This window comes from Taudactylus pleione, unplaced genomic scaffold, assembly GCF_031769625.1.
Source record: "Taudactylus pleione unplaced genomic scaffold, aTauple2 ptg000551l, whole genome shotgun sequence".
Lineage (NCBI taxonomy): Eukaryota > Metazoa > Chordata > Amphibia > Anura > Myobatrachidae > Taudactylus > Taudactylus pleione.
Genome location: NW_028284953.1, coordinates 2,648,813 through 2,674,772, shown reverse-complemented (window position 1 = coordinate 2,674,772; position 25,960 = coordinate 2,648,813). Strand labels below are relative to the sequence as shown.

The following is a 25,960-nucleotide window of genomic DNA, read 5'->3' as shown; positions in this document are numbered from 1 at the left end:
TATATACAGAATCACATTTTGGAAATTGACTGTAGACTATCTGCAGGGATTGTTTCCCAAAAACGTTTTAGGTAAAATAATAATTGTGACTGCTAAAAGATATTTCAAAAATGTGATGAACTTACTCAGAAGGAAGCCCAAACATTCTTCTTTCCTGAATTCTAGAATTTATGTCAAATTCCCAGTACTTTAGTACAATAATTCACAATTAAATTATTCAAAGCATGTTAAGATAGCTTTATAATAAGCATTAAACACAAATAGTGCAAGCACCTTCAAAGAATCTCCTTACTTTCTGAAATTTTCTTAAGATTCAGTATTGTGAAAAAATGGATGATTGAGAAACAAAATCAAAATGCTGTGACCCGGATTCGAACCGGGGTTGCTGCGGCCACAACGCAGAGTACTAACCACTATACGATCACGGCAATATAAGCGAGCCAGGTAGGAGTCGAACCTACAATCTACAGATCCATAGTCAGACACGTTATCCATTGCACACTGTCCCGGGTGTCTTGTAGTAATTGAAGTGTCTTTCCTGTTTTTGAGCCGGTTTTCAGAATTTCATGGTTATTGAAGTATATACAGAATCACATTTTGGAAATTGACTGTACACTATCTGCAGGGATTGCTTCCCAAAAACGTTTTAGGTAAAATAATCCTTGTGACTGCTAAAAAATCTTTAAAAAATGTGATGAACTTACTCAGACAGAGCCCAAACATTCTTCTTTCCTGAATTCCAGAATTTATGTCAAATTCCCAGTCCTTTAGTACAATAATTCACAATTAAATTATTCAAAGCATGTTAAGATAGCTTTATAATAAGCATTAAACACAAATAGTGCAAGCACCTTCAAAGAATCTGCTTACTTTCTGAAATTTTCTTAAGATTCAGTATTGTGAAAAAATGGATGATTGTGAAACAAAATCAAAATGCTGTGACCCGTTTTTGAAATGGGGTTGCTGCAGCCACAACGCAGAGTACTAACTACTATACAATCACGGCAATATAAGCAAGCCAGGTAGGAGTCGAACCTACAATCTTCTGATCTATAGTCAGACGTGTTATCCATTGCCCACTGTCCCAGGTGTCTTGTAGCAATTGAAGAGTCTTTCCTGTCTTTGAGCCTGTTTTAATGTTTTATGGTTATTGAAGTATATACAGAATCACATTTTGGAAATTGACTGTACACTATCTGCAGGGATTGTTTCCCAAAAATGTTTTAGGTACAATAATCCTTGTGACTGCTACAAGATCTTTCAAAAATGTAATGAACTTACTCAGACAGAGCCCAAACATTCTTCTTTCCTGAATTCTAGAATTTATGTCAAATTCCCAGTCCTTTAGTAAAATAATTCACAATTAAATTATTCAAAGCATGTTAAGATAGCTTTATAATAAGCATTAAACACAAATAGTGCAAGCACCTTCAAAGAATCTGCTTACTTTCTGAAATTTTCTTAAGATTCAGTATTGTGAAAAAATGGATGATTGAGAAACAAAATCAAAATGCCGTGACCCGGATTCGAACCGGTTTTGCTGCGGCCACAACGCAGAGTACTAACCACTATACGATCACGGCAATTTTAGTGAGCCAGGTAAGAAGTAGAACCTACAATCTACAGATCCATAGTCAGACACGTTATCCATTGCCCACTGTCCCAGGTGTCTTGTAGTAATTGAAGTGTCTTTCCTGTTTTTGAGCCTGTTTTCAGAATTTTATGGTTATTGAAGTATATACAGAATCACATTTTGGAAATTGACTGTACCCTATCTGCAGGGATTGCTTCCCAAAAACGTTTTAGGTACAATAATCCTTGTGACTGCTAAAAGATCTTTCAAAAATGTAATGAACTTACTCAGACAGAGCACAAACATTCTTCTTTCCTGAATTCCAGAATTTATGTCAAATTCCCAGTCCTTTAGTAAAATAATTCACAATTAAATTATTCAAAGCATGTTAAGATAGCTTTATAATAAGCATTAAACACAAATAGTGCAAGCACCTTCAAAGAATCTGCTTACTTTCTGAAATTTTCTTAAGATTCAGTATTGTGAAAAAATGGATGATTGAGAAACAAAATCAAAATGTCGTGACCTGTTTTCGAACCGGGGTTGCTGCGGCCACAACGCAGAGTACTAACCACTATGCGATCAAGGCAATATAAACGAGCCAGGTAGGAGTCGAACCTACAATCTTCTGATCCGTAGTCAGACACGTTATCCATTGCCCACTGTCCCAGGTGTCTTGTAGTAATTGAAGTGTCTTTCCTGTTTTTGAGCCTGTTTTCAGAATTTCATGGTTATTGAAGTATATACAGAATCACATTTTGGAAATTGACTGTACCCTATCTGCAGGGATTGCTTCCCAAAAACTTTTTAGGTACAATAATCCTTGTGACTGCTAAAAGATCTTTCAAAAATGTAATGAACTTACTCAGACAGAGCACAAACATTCTTCTTTCCTGAATTCCAGAATTTATGTCAAATTCACAGTCCTTTAGTAAAATAATTCACAATTAAATTATTCAAAGCATGTTAAGATAGCTTTATAATAAGCATTAAACACAAATAGTGCAAGCACCTTCAAAGAATCTGCTTACTTTCTGAAATTTTCTTAAGATTCAGTATTGTGAAAAAATGGATGATTGAGAAACAAAATCAAAATGTCGTGACCTGTTTTCGAACCGGGGTTGCTGCGGCCACAACGCAGAGTACTAACCACTATGCGATCAAGGCAATATAAACGAGCCAGGTAGGAGTCGAACCTACAATCTTCTGATCCGTAGTCAGACGCGTTATCCATTGCGCCACTGGCCCTCGTGTTTTGTAGTAATTGAAGTGTCTTTCCTGTTTTTGAGCCTATTTTCAGAGTTTTATGGTTATTGAAGTATATACAGAATCACATTTTGGAAATTGACTGTAGACTATCTGCAGGGATTGTTTCCCAAAAACGTTTTAGGTAAAATAATAATTGTGACTGCTAAAAGATATTTCAAAAATGTGATGAACTTACTCAGAAGGAAGCCCAAACATTCTTCTTTCCTGAATTCTAGAATTTATGTCAAATTCCCAGTACTTTAGTACAATAATTCACAATTAAATTATTCAAAGCATGTTAAGATAGCTTTATAATAAGCATTAAACACAAATAGTGCAAGCACCTTCAAAGAATCTCCTTACTTTCTGAAATTTTCTTAAGATTCAGTATTGTGAAAAAATGGATGATTGAGAAACAAAATCAAAATGCTGTGACCCGGATTCGAACCGGGGTTGCTGCGGCCACAACGCAGAGTACTAACCACTATACGATCACGGCAATATAAGCGAGCCAGGTAGGAGTCGAACCTACAATCTACAGATCCATAGTCAGACACGTTATCCATTGCACACTGTCCCGGGTGTCTTGTAGTAATTGAAGTGTCTTTCCTGTTTTTGAGCCGGTTTTCAGAATTTCATGGTTATTGAAGTATATACAGAATCACATTTTGGTAATTGACTGTACACTATCTGCAGGGATTGTTTCCCAAAAACGTTTTAGGTAAAATAATCCTTGTGACTGCTAAAAGATATTTAAAAAATGTGATGAACTTACTCAGACAGAGCCCAAACATTCTTCTTTCCTGAATTCCAGAATTTATGTCAAATTCCCAGTCCTTTAGTACAATAATTCACAATTAAATTATTCAAAGCATGTTAAGATAGCTTTAAAATAAGCGTTAAACACAAATAGTGCAAGCACCTTCAAAGAATCTGCTTACTTTCTGAAATTTTCTTAAGATTCAGTATTGTGAAAAAATGGATGATTGTGAAACAAAATCAAAATGCTGTGACCCGTTTTTGAAATGGGGTTGCTGCAGCCACAACACAGAGTACTAACTACTATACAATCATGGCAATTTAAGCGAGCCAGGTAGGAGTCGAACCTACAATCTTCTGATCCGTAGTCAGACGCATTATCCATTGCGCCACTGGCCCACGTGTTTTGTAGTAATTGAAGTGTCTTTCCTGTTTTTGAGCCTTTTTTCAGAGTTTTATGGTTATTGAAGTATATACAGAATCACATTTTGGAAATTGACTGTACACTATCTGCAGGGATTGCTTCCCAAAAACGTTTTAGGTAAAATAATCCTTGTGACTGCTAAAAAATCTTTAAAAAATGTGATGAACTTACTCAGACAGAGCCCAAACATTCTTCTTTCCTGAATTCCAGAATTTATGTCAAATTCCCAGTCCTTTAGTACAATAATTCACAATTAAATTATTCAAAGCATGTTAAGATAGCTTTATAATAAGCATTAAACACAAATAGTGCAAGCACCTTCAAAGAATCTGCTTACTTTCTGAAATTTTCTTAAGATTCAGTATTGTGAAAAAATGGATGATTGTGAAACAAAATCAAAATGCTGTGACCCGTTTTCGAAATGGGGTTGCTGCAGCCACAACGCAGAGTACTAACTACTATACAATCACGGCAATATAAGCAAGCCAGGTAGGAGTCGAACCTACAATCTTCTGATCTATAGTCAGACGTGTTATCCATTGCCCACTGTCCCAGGTGTCTTGTAGCAATTGAAGAGTCTTTCCTGTTTTTGAGCCTGTTTTAATGTTTTATGGTTATTGAAGTATATACAGAACCACATTTTGGAAATTGACTGTACACTATCTGCAGGGATTGTTTCCCAAAAATGTTTTAGGTACAATAATCCTTGTGACTGCTACAAGATCTTTCAAAAATGTAATGAACTTACTCAGACAGAGCCCAAACATTCTTCTTTCCTGAATTCTAGAATTTATGTCAAATTCCCAGTCCTTTAGTAAAATAATTCACAATTAAATTATTCAAAGCATGTTAAGATAGCTTTATAATAAGCATTAAACACAAATAGTGCAAGCACCTTCAAAGAATCTGCTTACTTTCTGAAATTTTCTTAAGATTCAGTATTGTGAAAAAATGGATGATTGAGAAACAAAATCAAAATGCCGTGACCCGGATTCGAACCGGGGTTGCTGCGGCCACAACGCAGAGTACTAACCACTATACGATCACGGCAATTTTAGTGAGCCAGGTAAGAAGTAGAACCTACAATCTACAGATCCATAGTCAGACACGTTATCCATTGCCCACTGTCCCAGGTGTCTTGTAGTAATTGAAGTGTCTTTCCTGTTTTTGAGCCTGTTTTCAGAATTTTATGGTTATTGAAGTATATACAGAATCACATTTTGGAAATTGACTGTACCCTATCTGCAGGGATTGCTTCCCAAAAACGTTTTAGGTACAATAATCCTTGTGACTGCTAAAAGATCTTTCAAAAATGTAATGAACTTACTCAGACAGAGCACAAACATTCTTCTTTCCTGAATTCCAGAATTTATGTCAAATTCCCAGTCCTTTAGTAAAATAATTCACAATTAAATTATTCAAAGCATGTTAAGATAGCTTTATAATAAGCATTAAACACAAATAGTGCAAGCACCTTCAAAGAATCTGCTTACTTTCTGAAATTTTCTTAAGATTCAGTATTGTGAAAAAATGGATGATTGAGAAACAAAATCAAAATGTCGTGACCTGTTTTCGAACCGGGGTTGCTGCGGCCACAACGCAGAGTACTAACCACTATGCGATCAAGGCAATATAAACGAGCCAGGTAGGAGTCGAACCTACAATCTTCTGATCCGTAGTCAGACGCGTTATCCATTGCGCCACTGGCCCTCGTGTTTTGTAGTAATTGAAGTGTCTTTCCTGTTTTTGAGCCTATTTTCAGAGTTTTATGGTTATTGAAGTATATACAGAATCACATTTTGGAAATTGACTGTAGACTATCTGTAGGGATTGTTTCCCAAAAACGTTTTAGGTAAAATAATAATTGTGACTGCTAAAAGATATTTCAAAAATGTGATGAACTTACTCAGAAGGAAGCCCAAACATTCTTCTTTCCTGAATTCTAGAATTTATGTCAAATTCCCAGTACTTTAGTACAATAATTCACAATTAAATTATTCAAAGCATGTTAAGATAGCTTTATAATAAGCATTAAACACAAATAGTGCAAGCACCTTCAAAGAATCTCCTTACTTTCTGAAATTTTCTTAAGATTCAGTATTGTGAAAAAATGGATGATTGAGAAACAAAATCAAAATGCCGTGACCCGGATTCGAACCGGGGTTGCTGCGGCCACAACGCAGAGTACTAACCACTATACGATCACGGCAATATAAGCGAGCCAGGTAGGAGTCGAACCTACAATCTACAGATCCATAGTCAGACACGTTATCCATTGCCCACTGTCCCGGGTGTCTTGTAGTAATTGAAGTGTCTTTCCTGTTTTTGAGCCTGTTTTCAGAATTTCATGGTTATTGAAGTATATACAGAATCACATTTTGGTAATTGACTGTACACTATCTGCAGGGATTGTTTCCCAAAAACGTTTTAGGTAAAATAATCCTTGTGACTGCTAAAAGATCTTTAAAAAATGTGATGAACTTACTCAGACAGAGCCCAAACATTCTTCTTTCCTGAATTCCAGAATTTATGTCAAATTCCCAGTCCTTTAGTACAATAATTCACAATTAAATTATTCAAAGCATGTTAAGATAGCTTTATAATAAGCGTTAAACACAAATAGTGCAAGCACCTTCAAAGAATCTGCTTACTTTCTGAAATTTTCTTAAGATTCAGTATTGTGAAAAAATGGATGATTGTGAAACAAAATCAAAATGCTGTGACCCGTTTTTGAAATGGGGTTGCTGCAGCCACAACGCAGAGTAATAACTACTATACAATCACGGCAATTTAAGCGAGCCAGGTAGGAGTCGAACCTACAATCATCTGATCCGTAGTCAGCCGCATTATCCATTGCACCACTGGCCCACGTGTTTTGTAGTAATTGAAGTGTCTTTCCTGTTTTTGAGCCTTTTTTCAGAGTTTTATGGTTATTGAAGTATATACAGAATCACATTTTGGAAATTGACTGTACACTATCTGCAGGGATTGCTTCCCAAAAACGCTTTAGGTAAAATAATCCTTGTGACTGCTAAAAAATCTTTAAAAAATGTGATGAACTTACTCAGACAGAGCCCAAACATTCTTCTTTCCTGAATTCCAGAATTTATGTCAAATTCCCATTCCTTTAGTACAATAATTCACAATTAAATTATTCAAAGCATGTTAAGATAGCTTTATAATAAGCATTAAACACAAATAGTGCAAGCACCTTCAAAGAATCTGCTTACTTTCTGAAATTTTCTTAAGATTCAGTATTGTGAAAAAATGGATGATTGTGAAACAAAATCAAAATGCTGTGACCCGTTTTCGAAATGGGGTTGCTGCAGCCACAACGCAGAGTACTAACTACTATACAATCACGGCAATATAAGCAAGCCAGGTAGGAGTCGAACCTACAATCTTCTGATCTATAGACAGACGCGTTATCCATTGCCCACTGTCCCAGGTGTCTTGTAGCAATTGAAGAGTCTTTCCTGTTTTTGAGCCTGTTTTAATGTTTTATGGTTATTGAAGTATATACAGAATCACATTTTGGAAATTGACTGTACACTATCTGCAGGGATTGTTTCCCAAAAATGTTTTAGGTACAATAATCCTTGTGACTGCTACAAGATCTTTAAAAAATGTAATGAACTTACTCAGACAGAGCCCAAACATTCTTCTTTCCTGAATTCTAGTATTTATGTCAAATTCCCAGTCCTTTAGTAAAATAATTCACAATTAAATTATTCAAAGCATGTTAAGATAGCTTTATAATAAGCATTAAACACAAATAGTGCAAGCACCTTCAAAGAATCTGCTTACTTTCTGAAATTTTCTTAAGATTCAGTATTGTGAAAAAATGGATGATTGAGAAACAAAATCAAAATGCCGTGACCCGGATTCGAACCGGGGTTGCTGCGGCCACAACGCAGAGTACTAACCACTATACGATCACGGCAATTTTAGTGAGCCAGGTAGGAGTAGAACCTACAATCTACAGATCCATAGTCAGACACGTTATCCATTGCCCACTGTCCCAGGTGTCTTGTAGTAATTGAAGTGTCTTTCCTGTTTTTGAGCTTGTTTTCAGAATTTTATGGTTATTGAAGTATATACAGAATCACATTTTGGAAATTGACTGTACCCTATCTGCAGGGATTGCTTCCCAAAAACGTTTTAGGTACAATAATCCTTGTGACTGCTAAAAGATCTTTCAAAAATGTAATGAACTTACTCAGACAGAGCACAAACATTCTTCTTTCCTGAATTCCAGAATTTATGTCAAATTCCCAGTCCTTTAGTAAAATAATTCACAATTAAATTATTCAAAGCATGTTAAGATAGCTTTATAATAAGCATTAAACACAAATAGTGCAAGCACCTTCAAAGAATCTGCTTACTTTCTGAAATTTTCTTAAGATTCAGTATTGTGAAAAAATGGATGATTGAGAAACAAAATCAAAATTTCGTGACCTGTTTTCGAACCGGGGTTGCTGCGGCCACAACGCAGAGTACTAACCACTATGCGATCAAGGCAATATAAACGAGCCAGGTAGGAGTCGAACCTACAATCTTCTGATCCGTAGTCAGACGCGTTATCCATTGCGCCACTGGCCCTCGTGTTTTGTAGTAATTGAAGTGTCTTTCCTGTTTTTGAGCCTATTTTCAGAGTTTTATGGTTATTGAAGTATATACAGAATCACATTTTGGAAATTGACTGTAGACTATCTGCAGGGATTGTTTCCCAAAAACGTTTTAGGTAAAATAATAATTGTGACTGCTAAAAGATATTTCAAAAATGTGATGAACTTACTCAGAAGGAAGCCCAAACATTCTTCTTTCCTGAATTCTAGAATTTATGTCAAATTCCCAGTACTTTAGTACAATAATTCACAATTAAATTATTCAAAGCATGTTAAGATAGCTTTATAATAAGCATTAAACACAAATAGTGCAAGCACCTTCAAAGAATCTGCTTACTTTCTGAAATTTTCTGAAGATTCAGTATTGTGAAAAAATGGATGATTGAGAAACAAAATCATAATGCCGAGACCCATTTTCGAACTGTGGTTGCTGCGGCCACAACGCAGAGTACTAACCACTGTACAATCATGGAAATATAAGCGAGCCAGGTAGGAATTGAACCAACAATCTTCTGATCCGTAGTCAGACGCATTATCCATTACGCCAACGGCCCAGTTGTCTTGTAGTAATTGAAGTGTCTTTCCTGTTTTTGAGCCTGTTTTCAGAGTTTTATGGTTATTGAAGTATATACAGAATCAAATTTTGGAAATTGACTGTACACTATCTGCAGGGATTGTTTCCCAAAAATGTTTTAGGTACAATAATCCTTGTGACTGCTAAAAGATCTTTCAAAAATGTAATGAACTTACTCAGACAGAGCCCAAACATTCTTCTTTCCTGAATTCTAGAATTTAAGTCAAATTCCTAGTCCTTTAGTAAAATAATTCACAATTAAATTATTCAAAGCATGTTAAGATAGCTTTATAATAAGCATTAAACACAAATAGTGCAAGCACCTTCAAATAATCTGCTTACTTTCTGAAATTTTCTTAAGATTCAGTATTGTGAAAAAATGGATGATTGAGAAACAAAATCATAATGCCGTGACCCGCTTTCGAACCATGGTTGCTGCGGCCACAACGCAGAGTACTAACCACTGTACAATCATGGAAATATAAGCGAGCCAGGTAAGAATTGAACCAACAATCTTCTGATCCGTAGTCAGACGCGTTATCCATTGAGCCAACGGCCCAATTGTCTTGTAGTAATTGAAGCGTCATTCCTGTTTTTGAGCCTGTTTTCAGAGTTTTATGGTTATTGAAGTATATACAGAATCACATTTTGAAAATTGACTGTACACTATCTGCAGGGATTGTTTCCCAAAAATGTTTTAGGTACAATAATCCTTGTGACTGCTAAAAGATCTTTCAAAAATGTAATGAACTTACTCAGACAGAGCCCAAACATTCTTATTTCCTGAATTCCAGAATTTATGTCAAATTCCCAGTCCTTTAGTACAATAATTCACAATTAAATTATTCAAAGCATGTTAAGATAGCTTTATAATAAGCATTAAACACAAATAGTGCAAGCACCTTCAAAGAATCTGCTTACTTTCTGAAATTTTCTTAAGATTCAGTATTGTGAAAAAATGGATGATTGAGAAACAAAATCAAAATGCCATGACCTGTTTTCGAACCGGGGTTGCTGCAGCCACAACGCAGAGTACTAACCGCTATACGATCAAGGAAATATAAGCGAGCCAGGTAGGAGTCGAACCTACAATCTTCTGATCCGTAGTCAGATGCGTTACCCATTGCGCCACTGGCCCACATGTTTTGTAGTAATTGAAGTGTCTTTCCTGTTTTTGAGCCTATTTTCAGAGTTTTATGGTTATTGAAGTGTATACAGAATCACATTTTGGAAATTGACTGTACACTATCTGCAGGGATTGTTTCCCAAAAACGTTTTAGGTAAAATAATAATTGTGACTGCTATATGATATTTCAAAAATGTGATGAACTTACTCAGAAGGAAGCCCAAACATTCTTCTTTCCTGAATTCTAGAATTTATGTCAAATTCCCAGTACTTTAGTACAATAATTCACAATTAAATTATTCAAAGCATGTTAAGATAGCTTTATAATAAGCATTAAACACAAATAGTGTAAGCACCTTCAAAGAATCTGCTTACTTTCTGAAATTTTCTTAAGATTCAGTATTGTGAAAAAATGAATGATTGAGAAACAAAATCAAAATGCCGTGACCCAGATTCGAACCGGGGTTGCTGCGGCCACAATGCAGAGTACTAACCACTATACTATCACGGCAATTTAAGCGAGCCAGGTAGGAGTCGAACCTACAAACTTATGATCCATAGTCAGACACATTATCCATTGCGCCACTGGCCCAGGTGCCCTGTAGTAATTGAAGTGTCTTTCCTGTTTTTGGGCCTGTTTTAAAGTTTTATGGTTATTGAAGTATATACAGAATCACATTTTGGAAATTGACTGTACACTATCTGCAGGGATTGATTCCCAAAAATGTATTAGGTACAATAATCCTTGTGACTGCTAAAAGATCTTTCAAAAATGTAATGAACTTACTCAGACAGAGCCCAAACATTCTTCTTTCCTGAATTCCAGAATTTATGTCAAATTCCCAGTCCTTTAGTAAAATAATTCACAATTAAATTATTCAAAGCATGTTAAGATAGCTTTATAATAAGCATTAAACACAAATAGTGCAAGCACCTTCAAAGAATCTGCTTACTTTCTGAAATTTTCTTAAGATTCAGTATTGTGAAAAAATGGATGATTGAGAAACAAAATCAAAATGCCATGACCTGTTTTCGATCCGGCGTTGCTGCGGCCACAACTCAGAGTACTAACCACTATACGATCAAGGCAATATAAGCGAGCCAGGTAGGAGTCGAACCTACAATCTTCTGATCCGTAGTCAGATGCGTTATCCATTGCGCCACTGGCCCACGTGCTTTGTAGTAATTGAAGTGTCTTTCCTGTTTTTGAGCCTATTTTCAGAGTATTATGGTGATTGAAGTATATACAGAATCACATTTTGGAAATTGACTGTACACTATCTGCAGGGATTGTTTCCCTAAAATGTTTTAGGTAAAATAATCCTTGTGACTGCTAAAAGATCTTTAAAAAATGTGATGAACTTACTCAGACAGAGCCCAAACATTCTTCTTTACTGAATTCCAGAATTTATGTCAAATTCCCAGTCCTTTAGTACAATAATTCACAATTAAATTATTCAAAGCATGTTAAGAAAGCTTTATAATAAGCATTAAAAACAAATAGTGCAAGCACCTTCAAAGAATCTTCTTACTTTCTGAAATTTTCTTAAGATTCAGTATTGTGAAAAAATGGATGATTGAGAACCAAAATCATAATGCCGAGACCCATTTTCGAACATTGGTTGCTGCGGCCACAACGCAGAGTACTAACCACTGTACAATCATGGAAATATAAGGGAGCCAGGTAGGAATTGAACCAACAATCTTCTGATCCGTAGTCAGACGCGTTATCCATTGCGCCACCGGCCCAGTTGCCTTGTAGTAATTGAAGTGTCTTTCCTGTTTTTGAGCCTGTTTTCAGAGTTTTATGGTTATTGAAGTATATACAGAATCACATTTTGGAAATTGACTGTACACTATCTGCAGGGATTGTTTCCCAAAAATGTTTTAGGTAAAATAATCCTTGTGACTGCTAAAAGATCTTTCAAAACTGTAATGAACTTACTCAGACAGAGCCCAAACATTCTTCTTTCCTGAATTCCAGAATTTATGTCAAATTCCCAGTCCTTTATTAAAATAATTCACAATTAAATTATTCAAAGCATGTTAAGATAGCTTTATAATAAGCATTAAACACAAATAGTGCAAGCACCTTCAAAGAATCTGCTTACTTTCTGAAATTTTCTTAAGATTCAGTTTTGTGAAAAAATGGATGATTGAGAAACAAAATCAAAATGCCGTGACCTGTTTTCGAACCGGGGTTGCTGCGGCCACAACTCAGAGTACTAACCACTATACGATCAAGTCAATATAAGCGAGCCAGGTAGGAGTCGAACCTACAATCTTCTGATTCGTAGTCAGACGCGTTATCCATTGCGCCACTGGCCCAAGTGATTTGTAGAAATTGAAGTGTCTTTCCTGTTTTTGAGCCTATTTTCAGAGTTTTATGGTTATTGAAGTGTATACAGAATCACATTTTGGAAATTGACTGTACACTATCTGCAGGGATTGTTTCCCAAAAACGTTTTAGGTAAAATAATAATTGTGACTGCTAAAAGATATTTCAAAAATGTGATGAACTCACTCAGAAGGAAGCCCAAACATTCTTCTTTCCTGAATTCTAGAATTTATGTCAAAAATTCCAAGTACTTTAGTACAATAATTCACAATTAAATTATTCAAATGTTAAGATAGCTTTATAATAAGCATTAAACACAAATAGTGCAAGCACCTTCAAAGAATCTGCTTACTTTCTGAAATTTTCTTAAGATTCAGTATTGTGAAAAAATGGATGATTGAGAAACAAAATCAAAATGCCGTGACCCGGATTCGAACCGGGGTTGCTGCGGCCACAACGCAGAGTACTAACCACTATACGATCATGGCAATGTAAGCGAGCCAGGTAGGAGTCGAACCTACAAACTTATGATCCATAGTCAGACACATTATACATTGCGCCACTGGCCCAGGTGCCCTGTAGTAATTAAAGTGTCTTTCCTGTTTTTGAGCCTGTTTTAAAGTTTTATGGTTATTGAAGTATATACAGAATCACATTTTGGAAATTGACTGTACACTATCTGCAGGGATTGATTCCCAAAAACGTTTTAGGTACAATAATCCTTGTGACCGCTAAAAGATCTTTCAAAAATGTAATGAACTTACTCAGACAGAGCACAAACATTCGTCTTTCCTGAATTCCAGAATTTATGTCAAATTCCCAGTCCTTTAGTAAAATAATTCACAATTAAATTATTCAAAGCATGTTAAGATAGCTTTATAATAAGCATTAAACACAAATAGGGCAAGCACCTTCAAAGAATCTGCTTACTTTCTGAAATTTTCTTAAGATTGAGTTTTGTGAAAAAATGGATGATTGAGAAACAAAATCAAAATGCCGTGACCTGTTTTCGAACCGGGGTTGCTACGGCCACAATGCAGAGTACTAACCACTATGTGATCAAGGCAATATAAGCGAGCCAGGTAGGTGTCGAACCTACAATCTTCTGATCCGTAGTCAGACGCGTTATCCATTGCACCACTGGCCCACGTGTTTTGTAGTAATTGAAGTGTCTTTCCTGTTTTTGAGCCTATTTTCAGAGTTTTATGGTTATTGAAGTATATACAGAATCACATTTTGGAAATTGACTGTACACTATCTGCAGGGATTGTTTCCCAAAAACGATTTAGGTAAAATAATAATTGTGACTGCTAAAAGATATTTCAAAAATGTGATGAACTTACTCAGAAGGAAGCCCAAACATTCTTCTTTCCTGAATTCTAGAATTTATGTCAAATTCCCAGTACTTTAGTACAATAATTCACAATTAAATTATTCAAAGCATGTTAAGATAGCTTTATAATAAGCATTAAACACAAATAGTGCAAGCACCTTCAAAGAATCTGCTTACTTTCTGAAATTTTCTTAAGATTCAGTATTGTGAAAAAATGGATGATTGAGAAACAAAATCAAAATGCCGTGACCCGGATTCGAACCGGGGTTGCTGCGGCCACAACGCAGAGTACTAACCACTATACGATCACGGCAATTTAAGCGAGCCAGGTAAGAGTCGAACCTACAATCTACAGTTCCATAGTCAGACACGATATCCATTGCCCACTGTCCCGGGTGTCTTGTAGTAATTGAAGTGTCTTTCCAGTTTTTGAGCCAGTTTTGGAGTTTTATGGTTATTGAAGTATATACAGAATCACATTTTGGAAATTGAATGTACACTATCTGCAGGGATTGTTTCCCAAAAAGGTTTTAGGTACAATAATCCTTGTGACTGCTAAAAGATCTTTCAAAAATGTAATGAACTTACTCAGACAGCCCAAACATTCTTCTTTCCTGAATTCCAGAATTTATGTCAAATTCCCAGTCCTTTAGTACAATAATTCACAATTAAATTATTCAAAGCATGTTAAGAAAGCTTTATAATAAGAATTAAAAACAAATAGTGCAAGCACCTTCAAAGAATATTCTTACTTTCTGAAATTTTCTTAAGATTCAGTATTGTGAAAAAATGGATGATTGAGAAACAAAATCATAATGCCGTGACCCGGATTCGAACCGGGGTTGCTGCGGCCACAACGCAGAGTACTAACCACTATACGATCATGCCAATTTAAGTGAGCTAGGTAGGAGTCTAACCTACAATCTTCTGATCTATAGTCAGACACGTTATCCATTGCCCACTGTCCCAGGTGTCTTGTAGCAATTGAAGAGTCTTTCCTGTTTTTGAGCCTGTTTTAAAGTTTTATGGTTATTGAAGTATATACAGAATCACATTTTGGAAATTGACTGTACACTATCTGCAGGGATTGTTTCCCAAAAATGTTTTAGGTACAATAATCCTTGTGACTGCTAAAAGATCTTTAAAAAATGTAATGAACTTACTCAGACAGAGCCCAAACATTCTTCTTTCCTGAATTCTAGAATTTATGTCAAATTCCTAGTCCTTTAGTAAAATAATTCACAATTAAATTATTCAAAGCATGTTAAGATAGCTTTATAATAAGCATTAAACACAAATAGTGCAAGCACCTTCAAAGAATCTGCTTACTTTCTGAAATTTTCTTAAGATTCAGTATTGTGAAAAAATGGATGATTGAGAAACAAAATCAAAATGCCGTGACCCGGATTCAAACCGGGGTTGCTGCGGCCACAACGCAGAGTACTAACCTCTATACGATCATGACAATTTAAGTGAGCTAGGTAGGAGTCGAACCTACAATCTTCTGATCTATAATCAGACGCGTTATCCATTGCCCACTGTCCCAGGTTTCTTGTAGCAATTGTAGAGTCTTTCCTGTTTTTGAGCCTGTTTTAAAGTTTTATGGTTATTGAAGTATATACAGAATCACATTTTGGAAATTGACTGTACACTATCTGCAGGGATTGTTTCCCAAAAATGTTTTAGGTACAATAATCCTTGTGACTGCTGAAAGATCTTTAAAAAATGTAATGAACTTACTCAGACAGAGCCCAAACAATCTTCTTTCCTGAATTCTAGAATTTATGTCAAATTCCTAGTCCTTTAGTAAAATAATTCACAATTAAATTATTCAAAGCATGTTAAGATAGCTTTATAATAAGCATTAAACACAAATAATGCAAGCACCTTCAAAGAATCTGCTTACTTTCTGAAATTTTCTTAAGATTCAGTATTGTGAAAAAATGGATGATTGAGAAACAAAATCAAAATGCCGTGACCCGGATTCGAACCGGGGTTGCTGCGGCCACAACGCAGAGTACTAACCACTATATGATCACGGCAATTTAAGTGAGCCAGGTAGGAGTAGAACCTACAATCTACAGATCCATAGTCAGACACGTTATCCAATGCCCACTGTCCCGGGTGTCTTGTAGTAATTGAAGTGTCTTTCCTGTTTTTGAGCCTGTTTTCAGAATTTTATGGTTATTGAAGTATATACAGAATCACATTTTGGAAATTGACTGTACACTATCTGCAGGGATTGTTTCCCAAAAACGTTTTAGGTAAAATAATCCTTGTGACTGCTAAAAGATCTTTAAAAAATGTGATGAACTTACTCTGACAGAGCCCAAACATTCTTCTTTTCTGAATTCTAGAATTTATGTCAAATTCCAAGTACTTTAGTACAATAATTCACAATTAAATTATTCAAAGCATGTTAAGATAGCTTTATAATAAGCATTAAACACAAATAGTGCAAGCACCTTCAAAGAATCTGCTTACTTTCTGAAATTTTCTTAAGATTCAGTATTGTGAAAAAATGGATGATTGAGAAACAAAATCAAAATGCCGTGACCCGGATTCGAACCAGGGTTGCTGCAGCCACAACGCAGAGTACTAACCACTATACGATCACGGCAATTTAAGCGAGCCAGGTAGGAGTCGAACCTACAAACTTATGATGCATAGTCAGACACGTTATCCATTGCACCACTGGCCCATGTGTTTTGTTGTAATTGAAGTGTCTTTCCTGTTTTTGAGCCTTTTTTCAGAGTTTTATGGTTATTGAAGTATATACAGAATCACATTTTGGAAATTGACTGTACACTATCTGCAGGGATTGTTTCCCAAAAACGTTTTAGGTAAAATAATCCTTGTGACTGCTAAAAGATCTTTAAAAAATGTGATGAACTTACTCTGACAGAGCCCAAACATTCTTCTTTCCTGAATTCTAGAATTTATGTCAAATTCCCAGTACTTTAGTACAATAATTCACAATTAAATTATTCAAAGCATGTTAAGATAGCTTTATAATAAGCATTAAACACAAATAGTGCAAGCACCTACAAAGAATCTGCTTACTTTCTGAAATTTTCTTAAAATTCAGTATTGTGAAAAAATGGATGGTTGAGAAACAAAATCAAAATGCCGTGACCTGTTTTCGAACCGGGGTTTCTGCGGCCACAATGCAGAGTACTAACCACTATGTGATCAAGGCAATATAAGCGAGCCAGGTAGGAGTCGAACCTACAATCTTCTGATCCGTAGTCAGACGCGTTATCCATTGCGCCACTGGCCCACGTGCTTTGTAATAATTGAAGTGTCTTTCCTGTTTTTGAGCCTATTTTCAGAGTATTATGGTTATTGAAGTATATACAGAATCACATTTTGGAAATTGACTGTACACTATCTGCAGGGATTGTTTCCCTAAAATGTTTTAGGTAAAATAATCCTTGTGACTGCTAAAAGATCTTTAAAAAATGTGATGAACTTACTCAGACAGAGCCCAAACATTCTTCTTTACTGAATTCCAGAATTTATGTCAAATTCCCAGTCCTTTAGTACAATAATTCACAATTAAATTATTCAAAGCATGTTAAGAAAGCTTTATAATAAGCATTAAAAACAAATAGTGCAAGCACCTTCAAAGAATCTTCTTACTTTCTGAAATTTTCTTAAGTTTCAGTATTGTGAAAAAATGGATGATTGAGAACCAAAATCATAATGCCGAGACCCATTTTCGAACCGTGGTTGCTGCGGCCACAACGCAGAGTACTAACCACTGTACAATCATGGAAATATAAGCGAGCCAGGTAGGAATTGAACCAACAATCTTCTGATCCGTAGTCAGACGCGTTATCCATTGCGCCACCGGCCCAGTTGACTTGTAGTAATTGAAGTGTCTTTCCTGTTTTTGAGCCTGTTTTCAGAGTTTTATGGTTATTGAAGTATATACAGAATCACATTTTGGAAATTGACTGTACACTATCTGCAGGGATTGTTTCCCAAAAATGTTTTAGGTACAATAATCCTTATGACTGCTAAAAGATCTTTCAAAACTGTAATGAACTTACTCAGACAGAGCCCAAACATTCTTCTTTCCTGAATTCCAGAATTTATGTCAAATTCCCAGTCCTTTATTAAAATAATTCACAATTAAATTATTCAAAGCATGTTAAGATAGCTTTATAATAAGCATTAAACACAAATAGTGCAAGCACCTTCAAAGAATCTGCTTACTTTCTGAAATTTTCTTAAGATTCAGTATTGTGAAAAAATGGATGATTGAGAAACAAAATCAAAATGCCGTGACCTGTTTTCGAACCGGGGTTGCTGCGGCCACAACTCAGAGTACTAACCACTATACGATCAACGCAATATAAGCGAGCAAGGTAGGAGTCGAACCTACAATCTTCTGATCCGTAGTCAGACGCGTTATCCATTGCGCCACTGGCCCAAGTGATTTGTAGAAATTGAAGTGTCTTTCCTGTTTTTGAGCCTATTTTCAGAGTTTTATGGTTATTGAAGTGTATACAGAATCACATTTTGGAAATTGACTGTACACTATCTGCAGGGATTGTTTCCCAAAAACGTTTTAGGTAAAATAATAATTGTGACTGCTAAAAGATATTTAAAAAATGTGATGAACTCACTCAGAAGGAAGCCCAAACATTCTTCTTTCCTGAATTCTAGAATTTATGTCAAAAATTCCAAGTACTTTAGTACAATAATTCACAATTAAATTATTCAAAGCATGTTAAGATAGCTTTATAATAAGCATTAAACACAAATAGTGCAAGCACCTTCAAAGAATCTGCTTACTTTCTGAAATTTTCTTAAGATTCAGTATTGTGAAAAAATGGATGATTGAGAAACAAAATCAAAATGCCGTGACCCGGATTCGAACCAGGGTTGCTGCGGCCACAACGCAGAGCACTAACCACTATACGATCACGGCAATGTAAGCGAGCCAGGTAGGAGTCGAACCTACAAACTTATGATCCATAGTCAGACACATTATACATTGCGCCACTGGCCCAGGTGCCCTGTAGTAATTGAAGTGTCTTTCCTGTTTTTGAGCCTGTTTTAAAGTTTTATGGTTATTGAAGTATATACAGAATCACATTTTGGAAATTGACTGTACACTATCTGCAGGGATTGATTCCCAAAAACGTTTTAGGTACAATAATCCTTGTGACTGCTAAAAGATCTTTCAAAAATGTAATGAACTTACTCAGACAGAGCACAAACATTCTTCTTTCCTGAATTCCAGAATTTATGTCAAATTCCCAGTCCTTTAGTAAAATAATTCACAATTAAATTATTCAAAGCATGTTAAGATAGCTTTATAATAAGCATTAAACACAAATAGGGCAAGCACCTTCAAAGAATCTGCTTACTTTCTGAAATTTTCTTAAGATTGAGTTTTGTGAAAAAATGGATGATTGAGAAACAAAATCAAAATGCCGTGACCTGTTTTCGAACCGGGGTTGCTACGGCCACAATGTAGAGTACTAACCACTATGCGATGAAGGCAATATAAGCGAGCCAGGTAGGTGTCGAACCTACAATCTTCTGATCCGTAGTCAGACGCGTTATCCATTGCACCACTGGCCCACGTGTTTTGTAGTAATTGAAGTGTCTTTCCTGTTTTTGAGCCTATTTTCAGAGTTTTATGGTTATTGAAGTATATACAGAATCACATTTTGGAAATTGACTGTACACTATCTGCAGGGATTGTTTCCCAAAAACGATTTAGGTAAAATAATAATTGTGACTGCTAAAAGATATTTCAAAAATGTGATGAACTTACTCAGAAGGAAGCCCAAACATTCTTCTTTCCTGAATTCTAGAATTTATGTCAAATTCCCAGTACTTTAGTACAATAATTCACAATTAAATTATTCAAAGCATGTTAAGATAGCTTTATAATAAGCATTAAACACAAATAGTGCAAGCACCTTCAAAGAATCTGCTTACTTTCTGAAATTTTCTTAAGATTCAGTATTGTGAAAAAATGGATGATTGAGAAACAAAATCAAAATGCCGTGACCCGGATTCGAACCGGGGTTGCTGCGGCCACAACGCAGAGTACTAACCACTATACGATCACGGCAATTTAATCTAGCAAGGTAAGAGTCGAACCTACAATCTACAGATCCATAGTCAGACACGTTATCCATTGCCCACTGTCCCGGGTGTCTTGTAGTAATTGAAGTGTCTTTCCAGTTTTTGAGCCAGTTTTGGAGTTTTATGGTTATTGAAGTATATACAGAATCACATTTTGGAAATTGAATGTACACTATCTGCAGGGATTGTTTCCCAAAAAGGTTTTAGGTACAATAATCCTTGTGACTGCTAAAAGATCTTTCAAAAATGTAATGAACTTACTCAGACAGCCCAAACATTCTTCTTTCCTGAATTCCAGAATTTATGTCAAATTCCCAGTCCTTTAGTACAATAATTCACAATTAAATTATTCAAAGCATGTTAAGAAAGCTTTATAATAAGAATTAAAAACAAATAGTGCAAGCACCTTCAAAGAATATTCTTACTTTCTGAAATTTTCTTAAGATTCAGTATTGTGAAAAAATGGATGATTGAGAAACAAAATCATAATGCCGTGACCCGGATTCGAACCGGGGTTGCTGCGGCCACAACACAGAGTACTAACCACTATACGATCACGGCAATATAAGCGAGCCAGGTAGGAGTCGAACCTACAATCTTCTGATCCATAGTCAGACGCGTTATCCATTGCGCCACTGGCCCACGTGTTTTGTAGTAATTGAAGTGTCTTTCCTGTTTTTGAGCCTATTTTCAGAGTTTTATGGTTATTGAAGTATATACAGAATCACATTTTGGAAATTGACTGTAGACTATCTGCAGGGATTGTTTCCCAAAAACGTTTTAGGTAAAATAATAATTGTGACTGCTAAAAGATATTTCAAAAATGTGATGAACTTACTCAGAAGGAAGCCCAAACATTCTTATTTCCTGAATTCTAGAATTTATGTCAAATTCACAGTACTTTAGTACAATAATTCACAATTAAATTATTCAAAGCATGTTAAGATAGCTTTAAAATAAGCATTAAACACAAATAGTGCAAGCACCTTCAAAGAATCTGCTTACTTTCTGAAATTTTCTTAAGTTTCAGTATTGTGAAAAAATGGATGATTGTGAAACAAAATCAAAATGCCGTGACCTGTTTTCGAACCGGGGTTGCTGCGGCCACAACGCAGAGTACTAACCACTATGCGAACAAGACAATATAAGCGAGCCAGGTAGGAGTCGAACCTACAATCTTCTGATCCATAGTCAGAGAGGTTATCCATTGCCCACTGTCCCGGGTGTCTTGTAGTAATTGAAGTGTCTTTCCTGTTTTTGAGCCTGTTTTCAGAATTTTATGGTTATTGAAGTATATACAGAATCACATTTTGGAAATTGACTGTACACTATCTGCAGGGATTGTTTCCCAAAAACGTTTTAGGTAAAATAATCCTTGTGACTGCTAAAAGATCTTTAAAAAATGTGATGAACTTACTCTGACAGAGCCCAAACATTCTTCTTTCCTGAATTCTAGAATTTATGTCAAATTCCCAGTCCTTTAGTACAATAATTCACAATTAAATTATTCAAAGCATGTTAAGATAGCTTTATATTAAGCATTAAACACAAATAGTGCAAGCACCTTCAAAGAATCTGCTTACTTTCTGAAATTTTCTTAAGATTCAGTATTGTGGAAAAATGCATGATTGTGAAACAAAATTAAAATGCTGTGACCTGTTTTCGAACCGGGGTTGCTGCGGCCACAACGCAGAGTACTAACCACTTTATGATCACTGAAATTTAAGCGAGCAAGGTAGGAGTTGAACCTACAAACTTATGATCCGTAGTCAGACACGTTATCCATTGCGCCACTGGCCCAGGTGCCCTGTAGTAATTGAAGTGTCTTTCCTGTTTTTGAGCCAGTTTTGGAGTTTTATGGTTATTGAAGTATATACAGAATCACATTTTGGAAATTGACTGTCCACTATCTGCAGGGATTGTTTCCCAAAAACGTATTAGGTACAATAATCCTTGTGACTGCTAAAAGATCTTTCAAAAATGTAATGAACTTACTCAGACAGAGCCCAAACATTCTTCTTTCCTGAATTCCAGAATTTATGTCAAATTCCCAGTCCTTTAGTACAATAATTCACAATTAAATTATTCAAAGCATGTTAAGATAGCTTTATAATAAGCATTAAACACAAATAGTGCAAGCACCTTCAAAGAATCTGCTTACTTTCTGAAATTTTCTTAAGATTCAGTATTGTGAAAAAATGGATGATTGAGAAACAAAATCAAAATGCTGTGACCCGTTTTCGAACCTGGGTTGCTGCAGCCACAACGCAGAGTACTAACCACTATACGATCACGGCAATTTAAGCGAGCCTGGTAGGAGGTGAATCTACAATCATCAGATCCATAGTCAGACACGTTATCCTTTGCCCACTGTCCCAGGTGTCTTGTAGTAATTGAAGTGTCTTTCCTGTTTCTGAGCCAGTTTTCAGAGTTTTATGGTTATTGAAGTATATATAGAATCACATTTTGGAAATTGACTGTACACTATCTGCAGGGATTGTTTCCCAAAAACGTTTTAGGTACAATAATCCTTGTGACTGCTAAAAGATCTTTCAAAAATTTAATGAACTTACTCAGACAGAGCCCAATCATTCTTCTTTCCTGAATTCCAGAATTTATGTCAAATTCCTAGTCCTTTAGTAAAATAATTCAGAATTAAATTATTCAAAGCATGTTAAGATAGCTTTATATTAAGCATTAAACACAAATAGTGCAAGCACCTTCAAAGAATCTGCTTATTTTCTGAAATTTTCTCAAGATTCAGTATTGTGAAAAAATGGATGATAGAGAAACAAAATCAAAATGCGGTGACCCGGATTCGAACCGGGGTTACTGCGGCCACAACGCAGAGTACTAACCTCTATACAATCATGACAATTTAAGTGAGCTAGGTAGGAGACTAACCTACAACTTTCTGATCCGTAGTCAGACGCGTTATCCATTGCGCCACTGGCCCAGGTGCCCTGTAGTAATTGAAGTGACCCACTTTCGAACCGTGGTTGCTGCAGCCACAATGCAGAGTACTAACCACTGTACAATCATGGAAATATAAGCGAGCCAGGTAAGAATTGAACCAACAATCTTCTGATCCGTAGTCAGACGCGTTATCCATTGCGCCACCGGCCCAGTTGTCTTGGAGTAATTGAAGTGTCTTTCCTGTTTTTGAGCCTGTTTTCAGAGTTTTATGGTTATTGAAGTATATACAGAATCACATTTTGGAAATTGACTGTACACTCTCTGCAGGGATTGTTTCCCAAAAATGTTTTAGGTACAATAATCCTTGTGACTGCTAAAAGATCTTTCAAAAATGTAATGAACTTACTCAGACAGAGCCCAAACATTCTTCTTTCCTGAATTCCAGAATTTATGTCAAATTCCCAGTCCTTTATTAAAATAATTCACAATTAAATTATTCAAAGCATGTTAAGATAGCTTTATAATAAGCATTAAACACAAATAGTGCAAGCACCTTCAAAGAATCTGCTTACTTTCTGAAATTTTCTTAAGTTTCAGTATTGTGAAAAAATGGATGATTGTGAAACAAAATCAAAATGCCGTGACCTGTTTTCGAACCGGGGTTGCTGCGGCCACAACGCAGAGTACTAACCACTATGCGAACAAGACAATATAAGCGAGCCAGGTAGGAGTCGAACCTACAATCTTCTGATCCGTAGTCAGACGCGTTATCCATTGCGCCACTGGCCCACGTGTTTTGTAGTAATTGAAGTGTCTTTCCTGTTTTTGAGCCTTTTTTCAGAGTTTTATGGTTATTGAAGTATATACAGAATCACATTTTGGAAATTGACTGTACACTATCTGCAGTGATTGTTTCCCAAATACGTTTTAGGTAAAATAATAATTGTGACTGCTAAAAGATATTTCAAAAATGTGATGAACTTACTCAGAAGGAAGCCCAAACATTCTTATTTCCTGAATTCTAGAATTTATGTCAAATTCACAGTACTTTAGTACAATAATTCACAATTAAATTATTCAAAGCATGTTAAGATAGCTTAATAATAAGCATTAAACACAAATAGTGCAAGCACCTTCAAAGAATCTGCTTATTTTCTGAAATTTTCTGAAGATTCAGTATTGTGAAAAAATGGATGATAGAGAAACAAAATCAAAATGCGGTGACCCGGGGTTACTGCGGCCACAACGCAGAGTACTAAACTCTATACAATCATGACAATTTAAGTGAGCTAGGTAGGAGTCTAACCTACAATTTTCTGATCCGTAGTCAGACGCGTTATCCATTGCGCCACTGGCCCAGGTGCCCTGTAGTAATTGAAATGACCCACTTTCAAACCGTGGTTGCTGCGGCCACAATGCAGAGTACTAACCACTGTACAATCATGGAAATATAAGCGAGCCAGGTAAGAATTGAACCAACAATCTTCTGATCCGTAGTCAGACGCGTTATCCATTGCGCCACCGGCCCAGTTGTCTTGGAGTAATTGAAGTGTCTTTCCTGTTTTTGAGCCTGTTTTCAGAGTTTTATGGTTATTGAAGTATATACAGAATCACATTTTGGAAATTGACTGTACACTCTCTGCAGGGATTGTTTCCCAAAAATGTTTTAGGTACAATAATCCTTGTGACTGCTAAAAGATCTTTCAAAAATGTAATGAACTTACTCAGACAGAGCCCAAACATTCTTCTTTCCTGAATTCCAGAATTTATGTCAAATTCCCAGTCCTTTATTAAAATAATTCACAATTAAATTATTCAAAGCATGTTAAGATAGCTTTATAATAAGCATTAAACACAAATAGTGCAAGCACCTTCAAAGAATCTGCTTACTTTCTGAAATTTTCTTAAGTTTCAGTATTGTGAAAAAATGGATGATTGTGAAACAAAATCAAAATGCCGTGACCTGTTTTCGAACCGGGGTTGCTGCGGCCACAACGCAGAGTACTAACCACTATGCGAACAAGACAATATAAGCGAGCCAGGTAGGAGTCGAACCTACAATCTTCTGATCCGTAGTCAGACGCGTTATCCATTGCGCCACTGGCCCACGTGTTTTGTAGTAATTGAAGTGTCTTTCCTGTTTTTGAGCCTTTTTTCAGAGTTTTATGGTTATTGAAGTATATACAGAATCACATTTTGGAAGTTGACTGTACACTATCTGCAGTGATTGTTTCCCAAAAACGTTTTAGGTAAAATAATAATTGTGACTGCTAAAAGATATTTCAAAAATGTGATGAACTTACTCAGAAGGAAGCCCAAACATTCTTATTTCCTGAATTCTAGAATTTATGTCAAATTCACAGTACTTTAGTACAATAATTCACAATTAAATTATTCAAAGCATGTTAAGATAGCTTTATAATAAGCATTAAACACAAATAGTGCAAGCACCTTCAAAGAATCTGCTTACTTTCTGAAATTTTCTTAAGATTCAGTATTGTGAAAAAATGGATGATTGAGAAACAAAATCAAAATGCCGTGACCCGGATTCGAACCGGGGTTGCTGCGGCCACAACGCAGAGTACTAACCACTATACGATCACGGCAATTTAAGCGAGCCAGGTAGGAGTAGAACCTACAATCTACAGATCCATAGTCAGAGAGGTTATCCATTGCCCACTGTCCCGGGTGTCTTGTAGTAATTGAAGTGTCTTTCCTGTTTTTGAGCCTGTTTTCAGAATTTTATGGTTATTGAAGTATATACAGAATCACATTTTGGAAATTGACTGTACACTATCTGCAGGGATTGTTTCCCAAAAACGTTTTAGGTAAAATAATCCTTGTGACTGCTAAAAGATCTTTAAAAAATGTGATGAACTTACTCAGACAGAGCCCAAACATTCTTCTTTCCTGAATTCCAGAATTAATGT

General features: G+C 35.9%; 24 non-coding genes across 24 annotated transcripts; all 24 read right to left on the bottom strand.

Moving 5' to 3' along the window:
* Nucleotides 1–2,748: 2,748 nt before the first annotated feature.
* TRNAR-ACG (transfer RNA arginine (anticodon ACG)) lies at nucleotides 2,749–2,821 on the bottom strand. The gene has a single exon. It is a non-coding gene; the product is annotated as a tRNA-Arg (tRNA).
* Nucleotides 2,822–3,906: 1,085 nt separating this feature from the next.
* On the bottom strand, nucleotides 3,907–3,979 carry TRNAR-ACG (transfer RNA arginine (anticodon ACG)). Its single transcript has one exon. It is a non-coding gene; the product is annotated as a tRNA-Arg (tRNA).
* Nucleotides 3,980–4,982: 1,003 nt separating this feature from the next.
* Nucleotides 4,983–5,054, bottom strand: TRNAH-GUG (transfer RNA histidin (anticodon GUG)). The gene has a single exon. It is a non-coding gene; the product is annotated as a tRNA-His (tRNA).
* A 587-nt stretch (nucleotides 5,055–5,641) lies between these two features.
* Nucleotides 5,642–5,714, bottom strand: TRNAR-ACG (transfer RNA arginine (anticodon ACG)). The gene has a single exon. It is a non-coding gene; the product is annotated as a tRNA-Arg (tRNA).
* A 427-nt stretch (nucleotides 5,715–6,141) lies between these two features.
* Nucleotides 6,142–6,213, bottom strand: TRNAH-GUG (transfer RNA histidin (anticodon GUG)). Its single transcript has one exon. It is a non-coding gene; the product is annotated as a tRNA-His (tRNA).
* Nucleotides 6,214–7,875: 1,662 nt separating this feature from the next.
* Nucleotides 7,876–7,947, bottom strand: TRNAH-GUG (transfer RNA histidin (anticodon GUG)). Its single transcript has one exon. It is a non-coding gene; the product is annotated as a tRNA-His (tRNA).
* Nucleotides 7,948–8,533: 586 nt separating this feature from the next.
* TRNAR-ACG (transfer RNA arginine (anticodon ACG)) lies at nucleotides 8,534–8,606 on the bottom strand. Its single transcript has one exon. It is a non-coding gene; the product is annotated as a tRNA-Arg (tRNA).
* Nucleotides 8,607–10,271: 1,665 nt separating this feature from the next.
* Nucleotides 10,272–10,344, bottom strand: TRNAR-ACG (transfer RNA arginine (anticodon ACG)). The gene has a single exon. It is a non-coding gene; the product is annotated as a tRNA-Arg (tRNA).
* Nucleotides 10,345–11,429: 1,085 nt separating this feature from the next.
* On the bottom strand, nucleotides 11,430–11,502 carry TRNAR-ACG (transfer RNA arginine (anticodon ACG)). Its single transcript has one exon. It is a non-coding gene; the product is annotated as a tRNA-Arg (tRNA).
* A 506-nt stretch (nucleotides 11,503–12,008) lies between these two features.
* Nucleotides 12,009–12,081, bottom strand: TRNAR-ACG (transfer RNA arginine (anticodon ACG)). The gene has a single exon. It is a non-coding gene; the product is annotated as a tRNA-Arg (tRNA).
* Nucleotides 12,082–12,587: 506 nt separating this feature from the next.
* Nucleotides 12,588–12,660, bottom strand: TRNAR-ACG (transfer RNA arginine (anticodon ACG)). Its single transcript has one exon. It is a non-coding gene; the product is annotated as a tRNA-Arg (tRNA).
* Nucleotides 12,661–13,086: 426 nt separating this feature from the next.
* On the bottom strand, nucleotides 13,087–13,158 carry TRNAH-GUG (transfer RNA histidin (anticodon GUG)). The gene has a single exon. It is a non-coding gene; the product is annotated as a tRNA-His (tRNA).
* A 1,086-nt stretch (nucleotides 13,159–14,244) lies between these two features.
* TRNAH-GUG (transfer RNA histidin (anticodon GUG)) lies at nucleotides 14,245–14,316 on the bottom strand. The gene has a single exon. It is a non-coding gene; the product is annotated as a tRNA-His (tRNA).
* Nucleotides 14,317–16,551: 2,235 nt separating this feature from the next.
* Nucleotides 16,552–16,623, bottom strand: TRNAH-GUG (transfer RNA histidin (anticodon GUG)). The gene has a single exon. It is a non-coding gene; the product is annotated as a tRNA-His (tRNA).
* A 587-nt stretch (nucleotides 16,624–17,210) lies between these two features.
* TRNAR-ACG (transfer RNA arginine (anticodon ACG)) lies at nucleotides 17,211–17,283 on the bottom strand. Its single transcript has one exon. It is a non-coding gene; the product is annotated as a tRNA-Arg (tRNA).
* A 506-nt stretch (nucleotides 17,284–17,789) lies between these two features.
* On the bottom strand, nucleotides 17,790–17,862 carry TRNAR-ACG (transfer RNA arginine (anticodon ACG)). Its single transcript has one exon. It is a non-coding gene; the product is annotated as a tRNA-Arg (tRNA).
* Nucleotides 17,863–18,368: 506 nt separating this feature from the next.
* Nucleotides 18,369–18,441, bottom strand: TRNAR-ACG (transfer RNA arginine (anticodon ACG)). Its single transcript has one exon. It is a non-coding gene; the product is annotated as a tRNA-Arg (tRNA).
* Nucleotides 18,442–18,870: 429 nt separating this feature from the next.
* On the bottom strand, nucleotides 18,871–18,942 carry TRNAH-GUG (transfer RNA histidin (anticodon GUG)). Its single transcript has one exon. It is a non-coding gene; the product is annotated as a tRNA-His (tRNA).
* A 1,086-nt stretch (nucleotides 18,943–20,028) lies between these two features.
* On the bottom strand, nucleotides 20,029–20,100 carry TRNAH-GUG (transfer RNA histidin (anticodon GUG)). Its single transcript has one exon. It is a non-coding gene; the product is annotated as a tRNA-His (tRNA).
* A 503-nt stretch (nucleotides 20,101–20,603) lies between these two features.
* Nucleotides 20,604–20,675, bottom strand: TRNAH-GUG (transfer RNA histidin (anticodon GUG)). The gene has a single exon. It is a non-coding gene; the product is annotated as a tRNA-His (tRNA).
* Nucleotides 20,676–20,683: 8 nt separating this feature from the next.
* On the bottom strand, nucleotides 20,684–20,756 carry TRNAH-AUG (transfer RNA histidin (anticodon AUG)). The gene has a single exon. It is a non-coding gene; the product is annotated as a tRNA-His (tRNA).
* Nucleotides 20,757–23,746: 2,990 nt separating this feature from the next.
* Nucleotides 23,747–23,819, bottom strand: TRNAR-ACG (transfer RNA arginine (anticodon ACG)). Its single transcript has one exon. It is a non-coding gene; the product is annotated as a tRNA-Arg (tRNA).
* A 1,245-nt stretch (nucleotides 23,820–25,064) lies between these two features.
* On the bottom strand, nucleotides 25,065–25,137 carry TRNAR-ACG (transfer RNA arginine (anticodon ACG)). The gene has a single exon. It is a non-coding gene; the product is annotated as a tRNA-Arg (tRNA).
* A 427-nt stretch (nucleotides 25,138–25,564) lies between these two features.
* Nucleotides 25,565–25,636, bottom strand: TRNAH-GUG (transfer RNA histidin (anticodon GUG)). Its single transcript has one exon. It is a non-coding gene; the product is annotated as a tRNA-His (tRNA).
* Nucleotides 25,637–25,960: the final 324 nt, after the last annotated feature.